Source organism: Meleagris gallopavo, chromosome 1 (assembly GCF_000146605.3).
Source record: "Meleagris gallopavo isolate NT-WF06-2002-E0010 breed Aviagen turkey brand Nicholas breeding stock chromosome 1, Turkey_5.1, whole genome shotgun sequence".
Classification (NCBI taxonomy): Eukaryota; Metazoa; Chordata; class Aves; order Galliformes; family Phasianidae; genus Meleagris; species Meleagris gallopavo.
In genome coordinates, this window is record NC_015011.2 from 6736986 (window position 1) to 6759876 (window position 22891).

The following is a 22891-nucleotide window of genomic DNA, read 5'->3' on the forward strand; positions in this document are numbered from 1 at the left end:
AAAAAAAAAGAAAGAAAAAAGAAAAAAAAAGAAAAACAGAAAACCAATATCATTATTATGACTCTGTAATAACAGATATTTCTCCCACACTTAGAGGGCTACAAATGCTAACCATCATCGTTGAGAAGAAGATGCTGTGAATCAAAAGGAGAACAGAAATTGGCAGAAATGCAATCAGGCAAATAGGATATAGCAAATGTCTAAAGCCATGAGTAGTGTGAAGAGGATGTGAAGGAAAACCATTCATGGTTTCTCAGAATGCAGAAATTCTATACTCTTGCTGAGGCAAGCTTAAAATACAAACTGGAAGTGCTGTTCACACACCACCTGATTCAGTAAGGGAATTCTACGCAGTAGGATTTTGTAAAGTCAGACAGAATAATGGAATAAAAAGAAGATGAAATTATTTAAAGCGTGAGTTACTCAAGCCATAAGTAATATGTTGAGATCATTTTTGTTCTGCTTTGTCCAGTGCCTCCATATCACTCTCAGCAGCCACTACTGACCATGAATAGAGGTAAAATACTGTCCTGGATGGATATTTGGTGTGATCTTATAACAGTATTCTTAGGAAGTTATCTCTATTCAGAGGCAAGGTTCCAATAACCATTGTCACCTGAGGTGCTTTTTCTTCAATGTTCAAACAAGAACGATACCATTATCCATCGAGAACATGCACTTTGGGGATCTCCTTATCCTTTCTTCCCTCTCCCTCCCCAGTCTTGATAGCTTGAAGTTCAGACATTTTAGAGCATGCTAGGTGTCATAAGGGCATCCTACAATGAAAAGAACTAATGTGATTGGTTATCATTTGTTAGCTGGAAAACTAAAGGTATTTTGCTTTTCCTTCCTTAACTCTTTGCATGGAAAATTAAGTTGTGTAAATGCAATTACTGTTATATATCCACAGTTAGATCACATAATGCTGGTGCACAGCCTGAGTCTTATGGCTATGTAGGAGCCAACTCTGGCAAGCTCCTCAGATAGAAAATCTGAGCAAAGACCAGCATCTCCAGCACCTATCTGGAGGTGATCTCAGCCTTCCCCGTATATAGGGAGCAGAGAGGAAAAAAATATAGATACACATCCTTCTGAAGTTAGAAAATAACATGTATTTGGAAAAGAGCTTGTATAAGAACAGTGAAAGAAAGTCACCTAACCTGCTCCCCCTTAAACATGTCAGGAACGGAATAAAAGTTAATGGAGATAACAAAATGTGAAAAACACTTTGATGTTTTTCTGGAGAATATATGGTTCTTTCTATAGTTCAGGGTGTGGATAATACACAGTATACAAGAGAGAGTCACTGAGTAATGCAGAGAAATCAAACTACTGACAAAGTCCTATTTCTTCAGGGTGCTGAATGTGTCAGAATTCTCTGCAAAAGAAGAAAGGCTATTAAACCAATTAAAGAGTGTATCAACATGCTTATGCACAAGGGAGCCAAATTAAGTTTCTACTGTCAATGTTAATTCTCATATTTACTAAATTTGGATTGCTTTGCAACCTTAAGTTATTCTCCTAACCACATTTACTGATGTTCAGTTTAAATAGAACAAGCTGAATAAAAATATATAGCTCTCTCAGTTTGTCTGCAATTTTTCTTTTTTTAAATTAAAGAGGATAACAGTGTTCTGACAGTAAAGAAAAAAGTATTCTAAGTGTATTAAAATTACCCAAATGCTACATTAGTCACCATTTGCACAATTATGTATTTGTGCTGGCAGCAGTTTTCCAGGTACAGGTATGCCTTCCTTGTTGGGAAATGTATTGTCTTTGTTAAGGGATAGTCAAGGTCCTTAGCCCATGATTTTTCCCCCCCATCTCATATCCAGGAACTTTAACTCTTTTATTTTGTCTTTCTAACTATGGACTCGTTGTTCCTTTCAGGAGTGCTAGTAAAATTAAATTGTTGGCAGGGGGGAATAAATGAATAATTCAGAGAAAACCCACTACCAACAATTATCCCAGCCATGATAAAACCCAGAATATCTTTCAACAGGCAAACACAATAAACTTCCTATTTATAAATTTAACCATCCTTTTTTAACCAGTGGCAAAGTAGAATCTCAGCAGGACATTTAGAAAGTAGTATATCCAGATGGATTCTCAGTGTGAAGGAAGTCTGAAATACTCACCAACATAATAAAACCAGGGTTTTCAGGCTTGCAGTGCAGTGGCATAGAGACTGTGAGTAAATTCATTTCACAGGAAGCTGATTTCTTGAGCTAATGGGAAAATGTAGATCTTTTGCCTTGCTCTGTGTGTGGTAGGTCATAGATATGATAGGATTATAAAGGAAATGGATCTGTGTGCCACAGTCCCTGACAGCACTGCGCTGCATTTCTTGGCCAGTGCCCTAATTCAGGAGCACAAGCAATCCTTTCTATCAGCCAGTTGATACTTTAAGTGGCTCACAGCTTGACTGTGTCGCACAACCCCTCAGGGGAAAGCAAACTTGTCAATAATTCCTAAGCACCTTAAACAAAATATGCAAATGCAGTAATTCCTACAGAGAAGGGAAATGGGGGAGGGGACAATATTTCTGAAGAAAGGAGATGCTATTAGGGGATTTTGAAGGGGGAGAAAAAATAGTATGCAGAAGTCCAACTGCAAACAGCTCGCAAATTAAAAAGGAAAATAAAAATAGGCACAGGAGTGTAAAGGTGATTCGTGTCAAAAGCAAAATGTGCTAGGTGGTTCTGGGATTCAGTACCCTGTTACTCACATGGTAGGAAAACAGGTAACAATCAGGAATCTGTAGAATGGGGCAGGCTGCCTGAAGTAATTTAATAATACATATGACAGAAACTGGCATCCGCTACTGTGCCATGCCCTGTGCCCTTGTGAGGAAGATCTCCGCTCTTTCTTGAAAAGGTTTGTGACATAGAATGATTGAATGGAATCATTAAGCTTGGAAAAACACTAAGTTCATGCAGTCCAACCATCCACCCATCTGCACCACGCCTACTAACCATGGCCCCCAGTGCAACATCTACACTGTTCTCAAACACCTCCATGGACGGTGACTCCCCCACCTCCCTGTTCAGCCTGTTCCTGTGTTGTCAGAATACAAATACTGGCTCCCATACCATATATTTCAGTGAAAACTGGGGGAGAAGATGCAAACTGACAATGGAATTTTACTTCAGATCAATAAGAAATTGACATCAGAAGTGATTCAGTGTGTGCTGCATATACCAGGTGTACACTAGGCAGAGCCCAAATTCTTCTCACCCCTGCACCTGCACAATCTGCTGTAGGATTTTGGCTATAGAAGGGCTGTGGGATGCGAGTGAGAGATGTGCACTTGTGTGTCCGGCATGAACCTGAAGGGTCGTCACTGGCAGCTGATAAAATAGGCCAACACTGCAGAGTGAAAGGAAGAAGATAAGAAAAAGAGAGGAAAACCCTTTGAAAACTACAGGAAATTTGGCTGGAGAAAAAGAAGCTGAGGAGAGCCATTGGTAGAAGCACTGATGATCCTGGGAAGTAGAGGAAGAAAGGATGATCCTGCTGCATTTACACATGTGGAACATAGCATTCATTCATGTGCCATGCCACTTGAAACCCAGGTTGTTGCTGGGTTTAGCTTTATACTCAAGGTTTTCCCTGTCATTTTGGCTGAAAAATCCTCATCCTGCCCAAGAAATGCCTGAGCATGTCATAGCATATTCTTGAGGAAATTGTCATCCAGCCAGTATCCCAGAAAACAACAGGAAGTAACAATGTCACTGAAGTCCAAATGGGTATTATGCTAATCAGCAGTGGGAGGAGAAGTGCTGTTAGCTGTAATGTACACAAGTACATTTAGCAGTATGTGTACTGGCTGAAAATTTATTCTTAACAATACAAGAAGGCATTACATTTTGAAGATGAGCTTAATGATGAAGTTAATAAACTATGTATTTTTAAGTGAGAAGAAAGTGCATATATGTCCCGGGAAAAACTTGGGATTTTAGATTGCCATTTCTTGGTACCATGCAGAGCTGTTCTTGGTTATCCATGAGGCCCTTAGGTATGACAGAGTGGCATTCCTCACACTTTCCATACCTGCAGATGTCCCATTGAAACAACTAGATGTAAATATATGCCCCCCTGAAAGCCCTGTGCTGTTGAACTGCTCCTTTACACTCTATCAATGTCACCTAAGATTGGCAGGTAGACATAAGCCAAATAGTGTGGGACTTTGCAGATACATCAGCCAGCCACTATGAGCTTGTTGCATCTCCAGAAATGGAGACCAACTGGGCCACACTGTTGCAAAGATACATTTGGACACCTACAGCTACCCACAAATGGAAGACTACATTCCTGCTCCATCAAACTGCTGTTTTACACCCTGAGAATTCTCAGGAGAACACCATACCTTTTCAAGGTGCTGCTGATGTGTGCCCCAAGAAATTGAGGTATACCAGGCTTTGTGTTGTAGTGAAGACCATAACTTTCAGCTCAGAGTGACTGGGCAAAGGATGAGATTATGTCCAATCTTACAGAAATAAAGCAGCTGCAGAGCTGCTGGAAATCTGCTAGTGGGAAAAATTTGCCAGAATAGCTCATTGATCCATGGCCATATTCCCTGTCCATTTCTGTAAGGTCCCCAGGCAAGGAGGAAAGATCACAGGTCTCATGAATTATTCAGGTAGGCTGGGTCCAATCCATAGATCACTCGGTGACTACACATGCATACTTGCAATTTTCCTAAAGCACTGCTTTAGGCTTTAATCTGCAAATAATTTGAGCGTATCAGAAAGCAGATGCTTATACCAAGTTAGGGAACCCTACAAAGTGTTCCTCTGGAACAGTACCTTGCTATCAAATGTAAAATTGGAAAGTTCCCAGGTGTGCAGTTTTGACGCTCGTGCTGTAATTCCTTGTAAGAAAAAAGATATGCACCTGCTTATTTGTGGTGGTGAGCCTGTTAATTAAATATGTTCATGAATTTTATAAAACCAGATTCTCGAAACAGGGCTTGAACCTTCCTTTCAACTCAATATAATAAGATGTGGCAAATCATAAATACATTTCATATTAAGACTCCTGCTTTGCATCCAGGTCAAAGGCACTGAGATCTGTTGATTGTTTTCTCAAAGCTGTCTCCTGACAAGCCTTGCACTGCCCAATCATTGTCTGTAACTGTGGGTATACCTACATTCAAGCGTACTGTAGGGTGCACAATTTAGCCTCAAGTGAGCAATTTGCCTAGTAACACCAAAACACAGCTTATTACAGAGCTTTTCTGAGAGCTCTGAATTGCCTTGTGTTGTATCGCTGTGTGTACTCATAAGTCTCAGTATGTGACTGCCTGATAACACATGCTTAATATGGGATGCTTACTATGGGACTGCATCTTCACAACACCTGCATACAGCACATGCTTTCCCAGAAGAGAACTGCAGCACACATATTTTCTATACAAAATAAATAAATGAATAAATAAAAATGAAGTGTTTCTGCCAGTCATACATTGAAATAAGATCTCCAGAATCTATCAGGGTGATGACTGGGATAGGTGCTCTCATAGTTGAAAAGTGACCCTATTATGCCAAGAGATCCAGCAAAGGAAGAGCACTGGCAGAAAGTAGGACTGTGACCCATATGTTGTCGACTACAGTTCAGTCATCTGAGTCATTCATTTCCTTGTTTCTCAGTAGCCAGATGCAAATGCGAGGGGCAGCAGCATCAGGGACCTTTATCAGACATTGCATAGCAGCAGGTATGGAAAAAGAATAAGCCAGCAGTGCCAGAGAAGCTTCTCAAAGCACAGGCATGAATAAAAAGGTTGTCTTGCCCCTAGAAAAGTTGCCTGCTGCACATCATACAATATCTTTAAGCCAAATTCCGCTTGGTGCCTATGGTGACCAATTTCAGACACAGTGGGTTTTATTTCCTATTCAACCAAAAAGTTACTTTCCTACTTACTTTGCGCCCTCGCTAATGTGTACAAGACAATGCAAAATCAGACCTTCCTTTCCACTCAACTTTCCTGGCAATCAGCCTTCAAGAGTGTGGGGAAAGAATAATAATATTCCAAACTTGTTTGTCACATTGTGCTGTGATTTAAAAGATAGGAGACCAATTTCTTATCCATTGCAGTTTACCCTGATGTTACTTCAGTGCCTCATGTACTTCTAATGCAATGTACAGTAGGCCAACCCTGAGAGGAGCTGGACTTTTTAATCATGCTCCCTGTTTAATTTTGGAGTCCTTAATGAAGCTGTTTAACCTGCACATCTTAGCAAATGTCCTTGTCTTCCAAGAGAAACACTCACAAAATTAGCCATGTGGCTGAACCGTAGTGGGCAGAGCACAAAATAAACAGATGTTTAATAACAAAAAATATTGAAAAGCGGGATCAGATTTGTTGCATTATTTCATTTTCTTTTGGAGTGGCTCAGTTCCTCACCTAGGAACTCATAGGAACCAGGGCTGCTGGAACAATAGTGGCCCCACGTGAGCTGCAGGATTGTAGCTCCTGACTGCAGTGCCTCTCCTTTTGCTCTACCTGATGGTGCACCAGCAGGGAACTGGGCTGTGCGCACATCCCAGCACAGGGAAACATTCAGGGAGAGGTGGGTGGTGATTTTCTCCCTGCTGAAAGAGTCAGAGGTGAGAAATGCGTGGTGTCCTAACTGAAGCTGAGATGGGGAGGGAGGTACTGGGATTTTACAGACACCATTTCCATACTCTACCCAAGCAGCAGGAAGCAGCTGCTCGCTGCTCCCCACAGCAGAAAGCACTGAAGCCACATGTAATACTGCTAGCACTGCCCCATGCAGCATAGCTTAAACTCACTCTCTCTGAAGTCACCACCCTCCCTGTTACAGCACACTCACCTCATGGTGTTCAATACTCTCTTTCGGATCATGACCTCCCATTAACACTCCAGGAGGCTTTTCAAACATATAAACTACAAAATGTGATTTTTGTTTTCATTTTCCATCCAGCTTTGCTGCACGCTGGAGTGTTCTTTCCCCAGTAACTATCTCTCTTTTTGCTTACCTTGTAGGAGAGCTAAAATATAGGGAGAGAATACAGAGAGATAACATACAGAATACAGATAATGCAGATAGAATACATTGAATATGTTTTCTTATATAAACTATATCTAAACGCATATATTTGCATATTCGTATCTGCATCTATATGCATACAAGCATTTTTTCTAGGATATGTAGAGCAGAAGCGAATCTATAGAACTAGCTGGAAGGCAGAAGGCAGGAGGACGGTGATACAGCCCCCGGACCGCCCTGGCTCTCAGCCGGCAGCTCGCAGCCCCCTGCCCGCTCCCAGCTCTAAGGATGCGACAATCGCAGCATCACAGCGCAGCATCTTCGGAGGGGCGTCACCTCCGGCCCCGACCAATCCGGGCGCTGGGGGAGGGATGCTCGGGGCAGGGATGCGGGGTTGCCAGGCGACAGCAGCGTCCCCGTGCCCCCCCTCAACCACTCCCCCCCCACTTCTTTACTCCTTGTCATTCCCCCGAGACCGGGCTGCGCTCCCGCCCGCCGTTAAACAGCCGCGGGCAGCGCAGCCCCGCAGCACGGGGACATCAGCCCTTTCGAGGGCTGCGTGCCACCGCCCCGCTCCCGGCCGCGCCGGGAGCGATTAGGCAGCTTCAAAGTTAGAACTGAAAACGCAGCGAATGAATAAATGATAGGAACAGGGCTCAGCCAACCCCTCCGCGCACGCCCCGAGTGCCGGGAGAAGCAGTCGGCAAATGCCAGCCGGCTCTCTCTCCGTGTCTGTGCAACTCTAGGTCGCCTTCTAATTTAGAGCTTTGCATCAACCCCCCCTTTGCCCAGAGAAGAGAAGAGCTCTAGAAAGATGCCAGGCTGCCAAAAGAGACCTCAGTTAACAGCGCTGGTGCCGGGTGCTGCCTGGCCGAGGAGAGGCAAAGTTGCTCGGAGGAACGGGAAGGAGGTGCTCCAGAGAGGAGAAGGGAAGGGGACGATTACTTGGTGATCGCAGTGTTTCCCTCCCGTTGTCTCTCTCTCCTCCTCCTCCCTCCCAGCCTTATCCCCGACCGCCCAGGAGGCCTTGATGAGTTTCCATCGGGATCCGATCCAAAGTGGGGGGGGACGAACAGTGACTGTTCCCAAAGGAAACGGCTCACACAAGTTTCGGGGGGTGAAACTCCCCGGTGGATGTTGAACAAGCACATCGGGAGGCTCGTAATGACCGGGAGCAGCTGGAGACCCTCACCGGGACCTGCCTTCACCACATGGTAAGGAGGTAGGCACCCACATCCCACTCCCTGCATCCTGCATCCTGACCCCTGCATTCCGTACCCTGACCCCTGCATCCCATTTCTCCAATCCCTGCATCCCAGCTCTCACATCTTTGCATCTCAATCCCTGCATCCATTGTTCCTGCATTCTGAATCCCTGCATCCCGGTCCCTTCATCCTGGATCCCTGCATCCCAGTCTCTGCATCCCACGTCCTTCATCCCAGATACCCGCACTCCTAGCCCCTGTGTCCCAGTTCCTCCATCCCAGATGCTGCTTCTGCCCAAGTGACTGCAGGCTGTGCAGCCAGGGGAAAAAAGTTTAGAGTGGCATTTTGCAAAGAGGTTTGCTAATGGGAGCTGGGGAGCAGGAAAAGGTGCGAGGAAGGCTTATGGGCTGTCATGGTTGGAGGGGAGGTAGGGTGCAGGGGGACCCCAGTACTCTGCAAATAGATGGAAGGAGGGGGGCATTAAGGGATTGACTTGTCCAGGGTAAAGCAGCTGTGTCCAGATATTGTTCAGAGGTTTCTGCTCCCAGAGAGGCAGGATTTGGGGAATGAAGGGAAGATATCTTGCTGTCCTCTACCCTTCCTTAAGATTTGGTGGAAAATGCCAAGCCAGCAGCTGGGAGAGCTGTGCTGGTACCCAGCTGAACTCCCGGATCTGATGCTGGGAGAGAGGTGGGGAATCTTAAAGAACCTGGAAAGGCTTGTCTTCTCCAGAGGTGTGTCCACAACAGGGATCTGGCTCACCCCAGAATCCTAAAATTGGAAGGCTTCAAAAAGAAAGGAGAAAGCAAGGATCACTGAGCCACTGTAAACTCTCCTGTATATATGCCTGTATATCTATCTGTCCATGTGAGTATGCATAGCCAGCTATATGGGTATATATGTGTGCTTCTGGATTTGATTGTGCTTATGTGTGTGCCTTGTCTATACTTCTGTGTCTTTGGGTTTCTGTTTGTGTGTATCCATGCTTGTGTGTGCTTAAATGCTTAGTGGTGTATACATGTATGGATTCATGGGAATGTATGCTTATTTCTAGGTGATGTTTATCTGTGTGTAGAACCTATAGGTGTGTGAGTACATATATTTCACTTGTATGTGTGTCAGGCATACATAGCTACTGCGATATACACGTGTGGGTGTGAGAAAGAGTATCTCTGTCACTGTGCAGATGGGGTTTAGGAGAATGGTGAAAATCTAGGGGACTTCTTCTCCCCTGTACTTCCATGAATAATTTTATCAATGTATTTCAGCAGTCTTGACTGTAAACAAACAAGCAAACAAAAAAAGAATCTTGAAAAACTGAGTATTTTACTGATACTGAATCAAATGGAACTAAGGATTTGCTGATAGTTTGTGAGTTCTTTAGATTTTCTTTGTTTATGCCACCTGCTGAAAATGGTTTTAGAGAACTTCTTAAATAATTAATTCAAGTAAAAAAAAAATAAATCTCCATTGGAAGACTGTGAATCAGAACAGCCTGGGACACAGACTGGTACCTATTTCATCTTGCATAAGTATGTGTCTCAGGTCGATTAAATATGCATGAAAACAATTTGAAAAGCATGCAACCCACCTGATTAAATGCATATTTTAGGATACTTTTTTCATTTTCTTCAAATACATCTAAATCTTCATGACTTCTTCTGCTGTTGTTTATGTTGATAAATACAAGCTTTTACAAGAATAGAACTTCCTTAGGTGTACTGGGAAAAATTACACATTAAGCCACTTCTATTCACACTTAGGGTAACAGGAAGATTGTATGTTTGTAACGTTCCTGTTCACCCTTTGGGTGAAATTATTAATAGTCCCTTTTAATTCTTCTTGATAAATCGGTTATTTACGGAATGCAAGTTAATTTGTCTTCTGTTAGAATAATTTGTGTTTTATTTTCTGCAGCTCTTTTGCTTGCTGTTTTCTTTTAAGAATGACACTGTGCACTGTTGCTCTCTGTATTTCCAAAGTCTTGTATTATATATAAAAAATAAAAAGTGCTTTAAAATTGAAAACACACCAAATGTTCTACCATTCAGTAGCTTTAAAATAAGCAAAATTGCAATGCTATCGAGTACATTAAAGCAAGAATTTCATTCCTGAGCTGAGACACTTTGGCAATTGCGGTTGATCTTTGGTTACTTGTGCACATGACCTACTTATAAGCTTCTATGAATAAAGTTAGGCAAATGTTGACACTTCATCTAAGAGTAAGTTTCTAATTGTGCCATTGAGAGAGTGAATCTAAGGCAAGATATGGGGGTGACATTTCCTTCTGGATTCACTTAATGTTTTTATTCTTATTTAAAGTGTAAGAAAGAAAGGTAGTAAATCAGACTAGAGAGACAAAAGGACAGAAATGTGTTGGAAATAGTGGCATCATTCAGTTCAGAGATCTGAATTACACGAGTGGAGCTGAATTTGGAAATGAACAAGGTGTAAGGAGACATGCTGCATTTAACAGAGCTAAGCAGCCACTCTGTGAAAATATAATTCTTTCGTGGAAGTGTCCCATAGAAGATAAATTATCTTACAGTACTCTGCGTGGGATTCTATAATTTAGATATAGATATAAAATACAGAGTACCACAAGATATGAGCGACCTGGTTCTAATGGTGGGGTCATTCCATAATCTTTCTTTTAAACCTTGTAGGCAAAATTCTATATTAGATAGAGTTCGAGTTAGCAATGTGATTGGAGAATCAAGCCTAAAGATTTTATGGGGGCACAGGATCTTCTCTATGAGGATATCGAACTTGTCAGTAGCCTCATATAGAACAGACTTCACTCAGTTCAGCTTTCAAAAGCTATTTCCCAAGCTGTATAGGATGTTTATTAGGATTTCTGCCATTTGTTTCTTACAACTTGTTCCACAGTTATTGATCAATTAGTAGGCATTTTTCCATTTGATAAAATGCTAGCATTCTTGTCTGTGTCTCAGGTGCCACAGAACAAAATAGAGATGACTGACATGCTAGAGGATCAGAAAATATTATTCTTATGTTTGAATATGTACAACCTACACTCAGCTACATTCACATCCATAAAGATCTTGCAATCTTGACCAGCTTTTCTTTCTGATTGTTGATACAGCTGACAGCTGTTTTAAAGCACTTTGGAACTTGTTCCAGGTCAGAGTCAAAGAGAAGACTGTCTTCTTGCTCTCCACTTTAGTGCACAGAATAAGGTTGTACTTAACACCTTTGTGGGTTGCATTTGCAAAGGAATGATACCACAACCAGATCCAAGGGGCAAGGAGGAGAATGAGCAGCCATTCTGTCTCTGCACTCAGTGGTGGTGGGCTCCAAAAATGGAAGGGAAGAAGTGTAGTCTTCAGTTGGTAATGTCTTCCAAAATCTCTGGCTTTCGCCATTGCTGACCCTTTGAACTTATTAAGGCCAACTTTCAATGTGACAATCTAGCTCTGAACTGGCAGAAGGATTTGGAACACATTTCTTTTCATGAAAATACAAATTGGCTTGAAAATCATGAGTTTATCTTAGTAATAGGAGTGAAATGACAAAAAAAATAGGAATTTCTCCTTCATATAATGATGCCTGGGAACAGCCTCAGTGGAGCTGTCAAATACTTCCACTGAGACAAAACACAGCTCTTTGTTAGATGTGTTTTAACCACTACAGATTAGTGCAATTGGTTCTTTTTTCAAGTAAGCCCAGAATCCAGTGGGTGACCTAAATGAATTTCCTGGCTTATCTATTGTCCTACAATGTTTTCTAGCATTTTATTTCAGAAATGTTCATTTTTTAAATTGTACTCCAAGGAATATGCTATCTAGCTGCTTTTCTAAGCAATGCAACAAATTTTCATATGGGTGTAAATCACTATAAACCTGTCAAAGTAAAAAAGAAGAGCTATACGAAATTATACAAAGAAAAAATTAAAAAAAAAGGCTGCATATTGCTTTTATCTCATGTTGGTCTTCTCAAATATAAAATGATGTATCTGGGACTATTATCATGCTACTCTTCATGGCTCTGCTGCGATTATGGGAGCATTTGTATAGCCAGTGATTGTACTGCTTCTTAAAGACTCCTAGTATAAATCAATAGGTTGTATCAAAAAATTATGTAGCAGTGTAGTAGCTTTCCCAAAACTTCGAAGACTCAGCTTAACCAGATTTAAAGGCACAGTTTTAACCTCCATTTCTGAGGCAGCCTTGTCTCAGAGAATGTTAAAGTCTAGTATGTGGCTTGACCTTGACAGTGCTTATGACCTTGAACCTGAAAGTCATTTTCCTGGTACATCTAAAGGAATACAGGATCATGATCAAGTATATGAAATATATAAAATACGCATCAAGGATGGAGAGTACAGAGAGAATGGATTATGAACATTTCATAGATAAAACAGGAACTCAGGGCAGATTTTGGTGGATGTTGTTAGATCCTGAATGCTCCAATGGGAAGGTGAGTAGAGAAGAAAAAAAATAGAAAGAGCTGTAGGAGACAAAGAGACAAAATGGGAAAAAAAATAAGAGACTAAAGTAGCTTGATACGAAAGGAAAGAAGAGTAAAGGTAGGAAAGAGCAGTAAAGATATTCAGAGGTCTATTCAAGCTGGGAGAAAAGTAAATGTACTGGTAAGTCAACTGTGGGCTAAGGAGATTTGAAAGTAGATAAAGGTGATGAAAAAGAAACTCACACTGATGAATTTAGAAAGTATCCTGTGGCCCAACTAGCAGGACAAACTATTTCACATGTTATTGCAGTGAATTGCAAAATTAGTATTGCAGAGGATTGCATTCAAGCGTATTGATTACGGAAGGTGACAGCACTGGAGTAGGGTAGGGTAGATTCATCAAGAAAATGTAGAGGTGATTTTTTTCCCACAGTAATTTGAAGTATTAAGACAAGATAAAGAAGCAAGGTAGAAAGGAGCAAGGTAAAAGAATTTTTGAGTCCACAGTAACCAAGAAGTCTTACAAGATATCAGCATGCAGTGATCGTAGGTGAACGCACATCAACAAATCAGTATATCCTTGAGAAAAGGAAGGAGGGGAAACCTGTAGAGGTATATGGGTTCTTGGTAAAATCCAAAGATAGTGCCATAAAAACAAAGAAAGTTGAAGCAGATGGATTTGGCCACTTAGGAATTCAAGGGAGAAATAGAGTCCTGAGAAGAACAAAGCAAGCACACATGAGGGAGAATGAAGACAAAAGTTCAATGGGCAACGACAGGGTCAATCAATTCATGGATCAGACTATATAAAGAGAATTAGTGTGATAAAAGTAAGGTATTCAAGAGAAGAATGTTGAATAGCATTTTAACTTGACAATCTTTTTAGGTCTCTTCAAACTGAACTATCCTAACTAGCTTAAGCTATCTTCTTGAGGAGCAAGCAGAGAAGAAGCGTGCTGAGAAAAGTAGGCAAAGTTTGCAGGTGAGAAGCAGGATTTCCCTCATGAAAATGAGAAAGTGTTTGAGGAGAGGAGAAGAAGAGTAAAATAGGAAAGTAATGTGAAAGAGGAGGGACTGAGGGGAAAACAGGCAAAGGTGGAAAGCAGAAATTACACACGAAAGAAAAGAGCAGCAGGGGCACTGGATGATACAGAGAATTAACCTACAACTGGTACAGAAGGGAGGAGGAGATTGCAGACTAGCCAGGAGAAAGGAACTGAATGGAACCTAAAAACTGAAAAGCTTTTCCCTAGAAGATGACATGTTGATGGAAAGCAGAGCAAGAAAATGTTGTGCAGAATATGGTAACTGAGTGCACCACCATCTGAGAAATGTAATAAGACTTACACGTTAATTTCCATTCCCATGGAACTCTCCATTAACTAGTCAATACTCAAATTGGGGACAATACTTTTTATCCATATGTTGCATTTGGGGAAGCTAACAGCCCATCAGCTATTTCATAAACTGCATAATCAGCTTCAATCTCACTGCTTTTGTGACTGTTTGTCCTTGGAAGCACATGTTGTTTGGCGGACTGAAAGTTTACTTTTGCAGTCTGCGAAGGAGTATGCTGCAGGCAATTTACTGAGTGTGGGATTTGGCAGTGCTGAGACTTGTCCCTGCAGTTAGTCTTGTATAGAGTCTAGAGATATGTGGGCAACAAGAGTCTGCCTGATTGTATGGAGCAACCCCATATACTTCTTCCAGCAAAACTGAAGTGTTTGATGCCAAATCTAGCATTCAGAGATGTTGGTGCTACATGACTGTCACCAAATACTTTGCGATCAGATCAAACCAATGACCTCTACAGTGACCTATGAAGTATGGGATGCTACATAATTTGAAAAGGGCTTGGAAATCTTACAACTCTCCTTCTTCAAAAGCTAAGCATCATTAACTTCTGCAAATTAAGCATTTATATAAATTACTACTGAAAGTCGCTTACAATAGTTACCTAATCACTGGCTGGGAGATGTTTGCTAGTCCATCCCTAAATATTATTTCATTAATTGAGAGTAAAAAATAAATATTCTGAGATCTTTACCGACTTGTGGCTTATATCATCATCAATTCAAATGTAGCTCCCTGTTCCATTAAAGCATAAACAACAGCAAAGCTGTGATGGTGCTGGAGCCATTGGGTAACCTCCACTCTTCAGCTATGGGAAAAAAGGGACACCATGGGCCAGGTGCATTACTCCTCTCTGATGTGGAACACAACCTTATGCAATCCTAATGTGTGCTCGAGAAGCTCTTAGGTCATCCTTAGCCTCACTGACATTAAGCTGTGTAGGGTACACATTGCAGCTCCTGATCGCCATGTTCAGCTCATAGACTTGAGTTGGTCGCCATCTCTTTCATGCAATGGCATTGTGGGATCTTTAAACTCCATGTTGGCTCCAGCTTGAATAGACCATGTCTTCCTGGTGGGAGACTTGCGGTGATGCTTGTGTGAATGTTTCTTCATGTATGTTTTAAAAGAGGGTTGTGGCTTAACTGTTTCTTCATATGCTGCTTCTTGCCTAGCGATTCCTATGCAATTCTACAATTATTATATATTTGTAGTGTTGGTTTTAATTTCATTCACAGTGGTTGTATCATGCAATGAGGAATTTATTAGGGATGCATGAGAAGGCATTGCTCTGATAGTGTTTGAAAATGTCACATATCCATAAGTGTGAGTTAAATCCACAGTGATGCTTAGCAGAAATTGAGTGTCCTACTGTTAGGATCACATAACCCAAGAGATCTGACTAAATAATAAAAAAAATATTTTAAAAAAGAAAGTAAATATATAGATGATTCCAGAACCCATATAATGATTATTTTTTTTTCAATTTCTCACTGTTTCTATGTATTTTCTTGAGAAGGCAGATAGACAAAATGGTAGAAGCAAAGAGAAAACTACATTTTGTGTAGTAAGACATAGTGGGCTCAGTTCTGATATGTTAACATGCTTGTTTGCTTGGATCAGCTAACATGGCCAAAGGATGCAAAAAATTATCTGTATGACTATTTTAAAATTGACATTTTATGCAAAAATATAGTTTATTTTGCTAATGATGAGGCCGTTTCCTAAAAAACAGATTATAAATTTTTATGAGAATACGTAATTATGTGAGTATTGAGTGCCAAAATCTAGGAATATAGCCATAGGTTTTTGTCGTAAACTTTTAATTGCATCTTTACTAATGTGCAGTGAATCATTCACTGTATGTCACCTGACACTAAATTTGATCCATTGTAAAATATTCCAGACATTTCAGTACAAAACAGATGAATGCTTTTAGCTTCTAACAGGTGTTTTGGTTATTTTGCAAACGTTTTAACCTTTCCTTTCAAGAAGCAATAAGGAAAAATAGACAAATCTAGAAACAACAACAGCAAAAACTGCTTGTGACATCAATGTAGCAAAACTGGATTAAAACTTAGCAAAATGGTGAGAAAATAGTATCCTATAATTCCAATCTATACAGCACATTATTTGCATAGATAGTAATAAGGGGCTGATTTTCTTCATTTTGAAACAGTTGATAGCAAATTGTTACCCGAGAACATCATTTAGATAGAATATTTACAAAGTTTTATAGGAATATTTTCAGTATATTTTTCTTTACGTTGTAAGAATGCATCTGTCAAATCTACCCTACAGCTCTTTTCTGTGTATTTCCCGGGGCTCTTATAATTGTGTTTGTTCACTTTCTTCTTCCTTGAAACCTTTAGAGCTTCAGAAGAGCCATGACAATAAAAGGTAATGAGAGCTAGAGACAACATTTTCCTAAGAAGGTGCAAGCACCTCCTACTTAGGACTGATGGATGACACTGAGTGATCTGGTTATGCTCTTTGCTCTCAAAACTTGAGAACAGAGTGGAAATTGCCTCTGTGGGAGCGGTACGTCAACAAAAATTCCACTTCTTTATCTAATCATTGTTACAGGGTACATTTACTTTGAAGAAGAGTGCTTTCTTTGTATCCCAAAAATAAGCTGTCTGCCTCAGGGTCTTCATAGCAGCACAGAAATGAATGTTTTAGCAAAGCAACATGCGGTCTGTGCCCTTTCCCATCTGATTGCTTGTCAGTGGGGCTGTCAATAAAGATCTATTTACATACAGCTAATCCCACAGTCAATTCATTAAGATGATTTTATGAGTGAAAAGGGAAGATGATCTAATGGGATAGCTGTTGGAATACAAATAAAGCAAGATAACTTTCAGAGAATAATAATTTTCCTTTCTGGAGTGAACTTTAAATCTCCAAGAAGAGAATAGCCCTGCTTAAAACAACCTTTTTTTCTTCTCTCAGAAGTGATCTCAGATTAATTGTGCCGTTTAGCTGAACTTTGCTTTCCTTGGTATCCTAGGAGAAAAGCTCTGACAGACTGGGAATGTTAACTTGTTTGTAATGTAAACTCAGTATACTGGTGGAGCTTTTTAACACTCCAGAAACTGTTTGGAAGAGAAAAAAAAAGAAATAAAGAAAAAGGCTTTGATCCTCTAAGCAAACAAAGAGAAGAGAAGGATGTTAAAAGAACCATCATTTGTGAAAGGCAGAGAAGGAAAATGTGGGAAAGGTGTCCTTCTTTGAAATATCAGTACTTCATCAGTAATAAATCCGCTGAGGAACAAGGAAAGATTGATTTCTCTTCATCGTTTCATTGACATTTTCAGATTTCTAAGCACTATGCATTTCTCAATAATATCGCTCGATCTGATCAAGATCTTTCCCAAAAACAGATCTCCAACATAAAGTTTAGAGGTAGAGATTTAATCCTTTCAGTATCAATCTCAGACAAGTACATTCCTAGTGGCATTATTCATTATGAAGAATCTTAGTCTGGAAATAACACCAGCTCCTGGGAACTAGGGGAAAACCAGCCTAGATTTCTAGACCAAAGGGTGAAATGTTATTTGCAACATCCAGACATAACAGCAGGAAGTGGCGTGACCCAGCAATGTCCTCTTCCCTGCTTATCTCTGGGGCATATTTCTGCTCCTTAAAATTTCTCTGATCCTGATGTTTCAGGCAGTAGGTAAGGAGGTAAAGCCAATACTCCACACACTCCTTTCAATTTGCCTATTTTACATTCATCAGTTTTAAGGAGAGAAGAATAAAGATATCTTCATTTAGACTGAGATAACTTAAATCAATGTCGAGGGAGTGGCTGCAGTGAATAGTGGTTCTTCTTAGATCCTACAATTTCCTGGCAAGGGTATAAGGTCCCAATTAGAACCTATCCTGAACAGGAGCTCTATCCATTACAACAGAAATGGTAGGAAAAGGCCTTTTAGATGTAAGATTCTTCATTTTCAAAGACTTATACAAAACATTTTATTTTCCTGAACATTTTTCCACAGATAAAGACATTAGTAGGGACTTCATCGAATCCACCTTCCCCTCCAAAGACAGCATAAAACTTCAAGTCCTTCTTAATAGGTATTTGTTGAACCTTTCCCATCAAATCTGCAATAAGAGAAATTTCACAGGCTTCTGCAACAGCACATGCCAGTGCTTCTGTGCTCTTGTGAAATGAAACTCTCCAAAATTAAACTAAATCCTACTTTCTGCAGCTGAGTCTGACACCACTCACCTTTCTACCATGGAAATTAGAAGCAATTTAGTACCTTTCACTCCTGCTTTTTACACAGCAAAATGTTTGGGTTTTGGCTTTTTAACTCTCATTTATATCATGCTTCTCTCATTCTTACCTCTTGACTCCATGAAATAACTAATTTTGTTTTAGTGTTGTTCACTTTTTTAGAATCTTCCTGATACCTCTTTTTCCATGTTCCAAGCCTCACTCCAGACAACATTCAGTCCAATTGGTCTATCAAGCTATCCTTGTTTTGTCATCTCCCAAATTATAACATTTTTTTTGACTGCTCCTAGTCATTTCTAGTTCACAAGCACATGCAACAAAGCAATTGTCACCGCTCACAACTATGTACATATTTCAGAAAAACAATTCTTGGGTAGTTTGAGCTACTTCTTCTTCTATCTTTGCCAGAGGGCTCTATATGTGTGATGTTGATGCAATCAATACCAGGCAGAAGGATTTTGAACTGTTGCATTGTCTAGCACTAATATTGTTTAGCATGAAGTGGCTGTCATGGTCACTGACTTGAGATATCAGCCTGATTGTCCACAGGTCAGAGGTTCCATCAGGGCTTCCGCACTGTAAAAATCAGAGGTTCAGTGATGACATAGTACTAATGGCCATTGCTGCCATTAGTACCAGGGAAATCTCCAATCCAGCTTCAAGCATAAAATATATCAATGAATTCAACAGAGCTGAGTGATGGATACAAACATGGGGCCAGTGATTATTTAGGCATTCCAACTATAGACCCATGAAAAGGCAGAAATTGCTCATGCTTTCAGGATCCTAACTACAGAGCAATGCATCAGGAAGCCTCATGTGAGCATTTCAACTTTGCTTCTGGCAAATCTACACAGGGTTCTTCTACATTAAGCCTAATGAGTGTGGCATTAGGTAAGAATCCAGATCCTCATGCCCCTTAGGCACAGTTTATGCCTCTTTTCTTTAATTTCTCTTCTGTTATTAAGACTCAGATTTTACCCTAGCCAACTTAGAACATATCCCAAACCAGCTAGGACGCAAATAGCATCACATGGATTTTGATGAAGCTGCCACAAGTACATACCCCAAGGGTTCCTTAGAGAATCATTTGCAACTGCAAAGTTCATGCATACGAGAGTAGTTATTACTAGCAAAAAACCTCAAGTTTCTGCAACAACTCATGGAGCACCTTAACAGTGCCACAAAAATATCCCATCTAGCCTTCAAACCAATCAACATGATATTTTAATACATCTCAGCAAATTAAAACACAGTCTGTCCATTTCATTAGTTTCTGTTTATTACCTTCCAAACCTTGAATTCTCAATGAACATGTAAGCAGCTACTCTGAAGGTTTAACTGGCATGATTTTATACCAGAGTACAAGCCATTACATGTGAGAGCAGACATTTTCCTATATCTAATCAAGTCACATTGGGAATGCTAAATAAATACTACATGGGTATGCTGACTTAAGGGAAAGTTTTTCCTCTCCATAAGAGGGACCTTTTTACTATCTGGAAAACGAAGTCACTGGGGGCTGTACTGGAACAACCTCTAAGACACATCTTGATGCACTTTCCCTCCATCGAAAATATGCAGCTTTAGAGTTTGTGATCCCAGCATTGTAATGTCATTAATTAGATGGTCAAGTGTGTTTCCAAGGCCTTAAAAAACAGCTTTTATTTGAAGAGTCATGCATATTTAATCAACAGTAGCCATCTCAATCCTATCTTAGAGTGCTGCAAGTTTTTTACTCAACATTCTTAAAGCTCCAAGTAATAAGTGCTTTAAGATGTCCCATTTTTGTCCATTTCCATTTGTAACACAGTTTCCATGCCAATGATTACAATGTAATGCTAATATGAGTAGTTTCGAAAACAAAAGTACATTTAGAATCATCCATGTTTATCTTTAGAGAGTAAAAGCTGCAAAAATAAATGGATCGAGAGGGATTAAATACTAAGCTAATTGTCCATTAGCCAACCTAAGACTGATAAAATGTGTTAATCCATTTAATATTTTTTCTAGTTTTCTCCATTATTATCCCTGCCAAAATCCTATTGCAAGTATTGAATCACCTAAGTTTATTTATTAATAAAAGAATTTGCTTGAAATGCAGGTCTTGAATCCTTAAGTCTATTCTCAAGCAAAACTTTCGTGACAGCAGTACTTCAATATGTGACTGGAACTCTCTGTACTGGTCTTTTCCTAAAATAAAATTTAAGTTCTTTCAATAAGATTAATGTGAATACATTATCCATCTGTATTGATCCCAGATACTCACCATGATTAATTAAGATCCTTCTGCAAAATTATGCAAAGTTCTGTGTACTGTCCTGTGAAAGTAACCCTGTTTGTACCTGACCCAAAGGAACTGTTCTAAAATTTGTTGCTGAATACTACTACACAATTTTTTTGTTTGTTTGTTTATTTTGGTGTTCAATTGACCACTTACCAACATGACTTTCATATTAGTATTGAACTGAATATTGTCTGTAAGATAGGGACTGTAAACATTATTCTCTACTCTTCAATGTCAGGGATACATTTGGAGTATGTAGCCCAGTTTTAAGCATTATGTTTCAAGAAGAAACACAAAGCAATAAGATAGAGTCCAGAGAATTGCAAGAAAAAGAGGTGTGAAAATGTTGATTTCTCATTGGTAAGCAACAGGATACAATCCCAGAATTAACTGCTGAGATGACTAGAAAATGCATCCCCAAAGAGTTTTTAAAAATAAGCTAGCCAAGATATGTCTTAAAAAAGATGTAAGTTGATACATGTTTGGATAATAGTAAAGGTAGATTAGGTTGATCTTTCAGAGTCCTTTCTAACCTTCTTCTGATGGTGACCAGAACATTACTCCAGGTTTCTATTCCAGTATCTTACATCAGAACACTCAATATGACAAAAATCTCTCTACCTAGCTGATAATCCAAGAGCAAAGAGTGACAGGTTTGTCTTGGGGAAGAGAGGAAAAATGGAGAAACTTCAGGAGCAAACAAAGCTGTTCTGCAAGGGAGAAGTAAGCTCTGTCATGTGGAGGAAGAGCATGCATGTGTGCAGAGAGAATAAATCTCTGCTTGATTTGTACACAAACTCATTATGAGTGTTTCTTCAGTCCTGCTCTACACCAGAAACAGCAGCTTGATGCATTATATTCATTATAGATGACAATCTAGTCTGTTAGGTAAAGTCCATGAGCAGTCCTACTTCTTTCTATAAGAACTGTGTAGAAGTGTACATGTCTACTAAATACAGCATGAAATGAGTTCTAATATTAGGACAACAGACAAGCAGGAAAGGGAGGAACAGCATGTCTTGCCAACTTGCACTCTAAACTTTGAAGCCTAGTTATGCATTTTCAAAGGCTTTGCTACCCTCATGAGTAAGCAATACACTGTATAAAGTTATAAAGAAATGTATGTTTTTTGAATGTTTGCATAAGGAAATGAATGCAGTAAATCTATTGACATCATCAGTGCAGAACTACTGTAACTCTAATGCTTCCTGCACTGCAGTGATGATTATGAAACTAGTAGGTATTTTATATTATTAATTCAAGGCATCATCTGTAATAAATACACATAAAATACATTGGCAAAAGCATAAGCTGCCAAAATATAGTTAAAGAATTTTGATATATTCTCTATAATGAATAAATTGTTAATACAGTTACTCAGCAATTATTCAATCAAAAATACATTTAAGGAAAATTTGAAATTACTGAGAGATTTTAGTTGTTAGGAATAAGGGCCCTATATTCATGTTAATTATTAAAGCAGGGTTAGAGTATATTTTAATAAAATCGTGAGACAGTATTGAAATTCAAATAACTCCTTGGAGATTTTATAGCTCATACAAAATGCAAAGAAATTCAGAAAGAGAAGATGTTTCAAAATTAAAAGAACTCCTTCTTAAAGAGAGATAAATAATTATATGTCTTCTCCTAAAAGAACATTATTTTTTTCGTCAGTTTGTGAAAAATGTATTATTCATATCATTAATACTTAGCCTAAATTACACTCTATTTCCTGCCCTGTAATTTTTCTTCCATTCAAAACTACCGTATCTTTCATCATTTAAGTCCCTACTGCACTGACCCTGGAGAAGACTGAGATATTCCCAAGATATTGCTTGTATCTAGCCTAAGTCAGGTGAACAATAAAAAAATATTGATTTGTCATGCAGTATAAATAGTTCACGAATACATAAAAATTTAATTCAAAATTCAGTGGGTCAGACGCTAGACTGTGATGAATTAGCAACAAAGACAGTACAGCTGCTCTGTGTTACACCACCTGGCAACGCCGTTCAATTTGTCAAGTGTACTGCACTTCAATCATTTAATAGCTTCAAGAGATCAATAAGGTCTGTAGTTTCAGGTTTTCAAATGTCAGCTTACTCGTGTTCCATACGCTTACTCAAGCAGTAGTGAGACTTCACAGCAAAATCCTTGCATTGCTATAAAGCATTACCTTCAGCTATGTTCACTATCTTTCTGGATTGAGATTGGATAGTACATTCTGGCATGAGCTTGGTCATCACCAGTAGTAAACTGCCAAGGAGCTGGAGTGAGAACACAAGCGTCACCAGCATGTTATCCCAATCATCATAGTGGTGTGCAACTGCACTGCTACAAGCCCCATGTACAGAGA

At 39.7% G+C, this 22891-nt stretch overlaps 1 protein-coding gene across 6 annotated transcripts in view; it reads left to right on the forward strand.

The window, feature by feature from the left end:
• The first annotated feature begins 7483 nt into the window (after positions 1-7483).
• The window catches only part of GRM3 (glutamate metabotropic receptor 3), a 110008-nt gene continuing 94600 nt past the window's right edge, over positions 7484-22891 (forward strand). For 3 of the 6 annotated variants that reach the window (XM_010715307.3, XM_010715585.3, XM_003201848.4), the window contains exon 1: positions 7484-8227. The gene's annotated coding sequence lies outside the window, so the exon portion shown is untranslated. Of the gene's footprint in view, positions 8236-8771; positions 9086-22891 lie in introns of those variants that run through there. The other 3 variants (XM_010715374.3, XM_010715637.3, XM_010715675.3) reach the window with 2 other exon arrangements.